This window comes from Electrophorus electricus, chromosome 9, assembly GCF_041902795.1.
Source record: "Electrophorus electricus isolate QZ-2024a chromosome 9, ASM4190279v1, whole genome shotgun sequence".
Taxonomy (NCBI): domain Eukaryota; kingdom Metazoa; phylum Chordata; class Actinopteri; order Gymnotiformes; family Gymnotidae; genus Electrophorus; species Electrophorus electricus.
This window is the reverse complement of record NC_137505.1, coordinates 20734005-20740000: the sequence shown is the minus strand read 5'-3', so window position 1 is coordinate 20740000 and position 5996 is coordinate 20734005.

The following is a 5996-nucleotide window of genomic DNA, read 5'->3' as shown; positions in this document are numbered from 1 at the left end:
TTTTTTATATTTGTATTGTATTTTATGGAATTAAAATATATGCAGAACTACTTTGATCGGATGCAGTATAACCACAATAATACTGGCTAGTACAGACTGGCTAGTAATGCTTTGATAATGTTAGATAATGTAACAATACAAAAAGCACTAAATGATTGTATTTCTTTTCATGTGATTTATCAGGGATACATTTTAAGGAAAATTAATACATTCCTAATTTCTCTGGAAACATTCAAATGCTGAGAATATTTTTTGGCTGTTAAAATGTTTTTCAAGTGGCTTATTGAGTATGTTTGCAAAGTGGAATAACACCTTGCTAAATCTTATGTCCTATATATATATATATATATATATATATATATATATAGGGTTTCTAACTCTCTAAGTGCAGCATTTGATTGTGTTAGAACAGAAACCCTGTTCACTTCACACTCCTGTTTTTTGTCCTGGGTTGGGCAACAATTGCAGTCTTAGAAAGGGTTCACTATAAGGTTCCCCTGGGTGAAGTTGTCTGCGTGGAAACAAACGGAGCCACTGGAATCCTCATCTGGTTTAACCATAGTACCTGACTACCAACTGCAACATGGTCTATCGGGAACCAATAAAGCTAATCTTTATCTCTCACTGCTGCCACTGTTGCTACTGCCGTCTCTTTGAATGTGTGTGTATGTGTGTGCGTTCGTGCGTGCGTGTGTGTGTGCGAGACTGCAGCCATGCTGACACTAGACACTAAACTGGGATATTGCAGAGGGATACCATAACGCACCTAGGATAGGTAGAGTTCCTTCATCACAGCTGCCACTGCTATAAATGTCAGCTTCTCTGCACCTGAGTCTCTTGTGCTTTTCTTTTAGATGACCTGTTTCCATGGTGTGTGGACCTTTCCACTGTTTTTGCGATGTTGTCATCCCCTTGTTTTGCCCAAGAAGTAGCATAAGCTGTTTCTCATTTAGTCTCATCTGTGCTGTGCTTGAGTCAGCATGTTTGCCGTCACGTCTGCAGAGTTATATCCAATGCCGCAGGAGGTATCAGGTATCAGGTGTGATTAAACTTTGACTTAGGCCACTTCCCCTAGGAGGCTTTGGAAAGGTGTTCTCTGACACTCACACCATTCACACCATTCTACAGGAGAGTCAAGGGGTGTGAAACTCAAACTCAGTGAACAAGAGATGGATATGCAAAGTGTCTCTCCTTTCCCTGGGTTGGATGCAGTTTAATTGTGCACATTGTTTAAAAAAAAAAAAAAGATTAGAAAAGTCAGGGCTTGGAACTAACTGAAATTGTAAATTAACAGTAATCTGAGTTATTATAAAATCAAAAGCTCAGACACTTTTTAAATTAAAACAACAATTTTTAATTTTTTAATTTTTTTACGGTGGTGAACAAGAGAGAAGGTTTGAGTTGACATTTGATGGTGGTTCTTTGTAGCTCTCCTCATCACTTACTTAATGAGCCTGTCTTTGCATAATGGGCACGCATTAGGGCGTGTTTGAAGACTGCGTGCCTGCTGGCTGGCCCAGGCGCCTGGAGTTCCGCCTCATTATTCCCCAGCCGCTCTCTTTCTTCTGGAATTTTAAAGCCTTGTATGTAAAAGTGAGTGAGCCCCTATGGAAGCTGAGTGGATTTGTCTCTGGATTGCAAGTGAACTTAGCTCTCAGCATAAGCCAAGTACCCATCTTGATAACTGAGAGTCAAAGATGATATTTATAGAGTTTTTATTTAACTGAGGGAATTTCCTAACAGTTGCAATGCTTTACACTTCAGTTTGTAATGAATGCCGGAGTCTTTTATGGAAAACTGCCGGAGATCCTTTGTTTTTGTTGCTTTCTGTGGTGCTTGACTGCTTTAGGCATCTAAGTGGCACTGACTTCATGATTCTCCTCCCACTCCCACTCGAGTTCAGGGCTGAAAAGACCAACTCTGCTTTAGCTGTCTCTTTCTTCTCATTTTTCTTCTCTTTGAGCTGATGATCTCACTCCCTTTGCAGGGCTAAACCCTAGCTTCCAGTCATCTTTCCTGAACATGCTTGAAAGATACGTTTTTCCATTGCTCTCTGTTTGTCTGACTTTTACCTTTGCAGTTATAAATCAATTGGTGTCACCTTTGCTGTAATCCATCCATTTTAATTCCTTATTCAAACCCTTTTATTTTATTTTGTTTTCATTTTTACTTTTCAACGATTTTTAAAAAATGTATTTATTCCTTTTTTGATGAGTTTTTAACTATATATTTCAAACCAAATCCTCATGGTCTCACCCCTAATCCCTAATGTTATAAAAGTTGTTTAGTGCTATTATGAAAGAGGAAATTAGCAAATACCTCAGTTGCACGCGAATAAGCTAATTAGAGACACTGCTGACACTTGGTTTCCCTTTCACCGTGGCCCTAAGGCCAGAGTCCATCCATCTGCCAAAATTCGTAGCAAAAACTTATTTTTATCCATCGGCATATAAGTTGCAGCTTGCAGCTGTGTCTTACAACCTTTCGGCCCACACAGCTGTTCTGTGCAGTTTGCCTGTTCATTAAATTTCATAAGGTCACTTTGCGGAGAACTTAATTTTCCATTTTTGAAAGGAAGAAAATTGCTAATTAATCTTGCTGTCTGCCTATAACAACAATCAACACATGTATTTTATGGACTTTGTGGTTTTGTAGGTAAGAACAGCTACACTTGACTATATATGGATGCAGGCATTCTTCCGAGCCTTGACAAGTAGCCTACAGTAGAGGCAGCGGGTCCCATTCACTGGCACGACATGTCCATTCTCAGTGAACCGTAAACGCCTTGCCACAGCTTGATTAATCTCTCACTGAAATGATCAGGTTTGGGCACCCAAAAGAATCCTCTTAGGAGATTTTCCATGTCACTGCTCTCTCTTGAGGCAAGTGAGGGGCCTTCAGCTCTGATCCAAATATATTTTAGGATCAATTTAACGGCACTAGGCCATAACTCAGACTTGTGCTTGGACAAGACCAGATTATCCAAATAAATGAGAAAATGGCCTTTGCCTTAGATGCCTGCTTCTGAAAAGTGTGTCCCCCAAAACAGAAGCAGCCATCTAGAAGTTTTCAAAAGTAAATTAAAATACTTTCACCAGAGAGATACTTCGTATTAATATATTATGTAGTGAAAACAGTTTGTGTGTTGAAATGTCATCAGGATTATACAGAGCATGAAGCTTTAATGTGGGAACTTGAGGCCAGAATTGCCCCGCATGCATTTATGAAGCATTAGTAACCACTGTAGTCCGGAAACAGAAGCTCGGCACTGGGCTGTGACATTAAAAACCCCCAGGTGAGTCCAGGAAGAACATGTGTGACCCTCCAGCTCCCTTAGGAAGCCTTTGGGAAGTCAGATTCTACAGCATACTGACAGGAAGTCATTCATATGTATATGTCACCGTGGTGTTGAGGAGTAGGGGCAGTGATAACATTGCCTTTTGCTATTTCCACACGTATTGTTTTTAAGTGCTGGTCTGACCCTGTGTGTGCACAACAAAAAAGGTTCTGCATGCTGCATTTGCTGTGATAGTTACTGTGATAGTCATTTGAAGTCAAATGTTAAAATTTGGATTTGGGTTTTGCATTCTTATTCCACAGTTAAATAATTCCGATTAATGGCAGATTAAAGACAGATTAATGACATAATGAAATGTCATTTTGATATAGCGAGATGCTTCAAATGAACAAATGTTGGCATCGACCAAGGGTTTGCTACTTGGACTCTCAATCTTACTATTTATTGGGGGGGGGCAACCTCCTTTGAAAGTATTTCCAATTATGGATACATTTAATATTATATTGTGCTTTGATGAAAGAGCACAAGGTGAAGTAAAGGGCAGATCAGGACACATACTGTGAGCACAAATTAAAAAACATTGAAATAAGGGGGTATGTAGACCTCAAGGTGGCCCACACGCTATGCTCTGCTCTGTAGGCATTCAGTCCCAGGCTAGTGCACGTATTCTGAAAATGAGGATTGTCTCACTAAATATGGAGGCAACAAGAGTGTAAGGAGTGCCATCGCCTGCCTCTATCAGTTTGGTGAGTGACTTGTCATGCTGTTCCCTGTACTCCACTGGCATGAGCAGTGCACAGTAACAAGGCAAGCTGCAAACTTCTTTAAATAGGGCAGACTGAGCCATGTCCTGCTCTAACCTAACCCGAGCCAACATTTGAAGAGTTTCCCAGGGCTCACAGCTACCCTCAGAACGGCTGTATGCCCAAGTGTCCATGTTAGAGTGCATGCAGCATTCAAATTAGCTCTCAAATTAGAGTCATTAAACGTGCTGAGTTCTCTTGTCATTGATGTCTGCAATTTTAGTAAGCTCTCTGCTGTCTACTGAATTTATCCACCAGCTGGTTGGTCTCCTTTGCCGCTTTATACTACATGGTTTGATGATGTGTCATTTTCTTTTTATTCAAGTCACTTGCAGGGCCAGCTTCTCTGATGTCAGCAAGCTTCATCATTTCAAGCTGCTACTCTCCCAGGTAACTGGCTCGCAGCCGTTCGCCGCTTATGATAAAGATTTCACATAGCAGGGCCTAGATTGCTCTTCTCCATCTGTCATTTGTAATAGCAATCGTTCCAAAGCATTTGATACTTTATACCGTAATAGAGCTTTGCCGTGGAAGTCCAGGGGATTTGAATTGTGCTGTCTTGTCTCATTTTCACAGTATATAGCTACAAAGCATTCCATTGTAAGTGGCTCACCTCTGTGTAAAGGATGCCATGGAAATGTCAACAATGCTCAAAACCAAAGTAGTTGACCTGGACCCTTAAGTGCTAAATTGTTAACAAACCTTTTCATCCTCAGTTATTTATTATGGCCACAAGCTCAACAAAACAATAGTTCAATGCTGAATACTGATGAGATCCCTGTTTAATGTATAATCAAGAAAATTCCTCTCTCAGCAGTATCTTCAAAAGACTGTAAAATAATCTGTTTTCCTAATACCCCTCGAGTTGAGTTCTTAAACTCCTTAATACAAGCCTTGGTTCAATTATGGGTGCCATAGATAAGCATTAGCTTCCTGCCCACAGATGACCCATCTGCAAGCAAATTGGATGTCTTCCATCACCCAGTGTGGCAGTGTGGCAAAAGGACCCAGCAGTGTCTGCACAGAGGCAGACAGCTCACTCTCAGCTTGTGTAATTGGGTAAATCACTCTCTCGTGTCTGCGCTGCTAGCTCAGCAGTGCTGTCAAGCCCTGTCTGGGTTACAAGTCTCCCTGTGGCGGGAGGCGGAGGATGTGGAGGGCCAGAAATTATTCATGCCTGCAGTAATGCACTTTATTTTCCCCTGCACCTTTTCCCTCTTCAGCCTACTTTGTTCACAGTGCTGCTTTGGGTATTTTGTCAAGTTGAGCATCAGCTCATCCTCCAGCATGTTTCAGTTCGAGGAGTGCGCTCATGTTTTTGTGTGTGCTTGCTCTCAAGGGCATTTGCATGGTGCATGTGGGGACGTTAGCGAATGGATGTTTCACCTGCCTGTGGGGGTTACTTGGTTATATTTCATATTGAGTTGGTGCTTTAAAGTTAATAATGGGTGTTTTCTTCATTTTATGGGTGTTATCTAACCTTTTTATGCTGGATAATGTACAAAAGTGTTTTGTTTATTTCATAATGATGATATGAACTTGGTAAGCTTATGAATGGATCCTTGATCCTACACATTCAAAATCCTAGATGCTATACTCAATGAGGGGCACTGCACCGTGGATGGGGCGCTACACTCAGGGAGGAGCACTGCACCTGGAAGAGGTACTACACTCAAGGAGGAGCACTGCACCCTGGATGAAGCACTACATCCTGGAAGAGGTATTATACCCTGAAACAAGCACTACACCCAGGGAAGGGCACCACTAACTGTTATGACATTACTATGCACACGTGCAACTGTCACACCTGCAGTTGATTTTAAGTTGTCTTGTTAATACTTTTCTTGTTAATACTAAGAAGTTAAAAAGCATGATTCCAAGTGACCATTGTACAA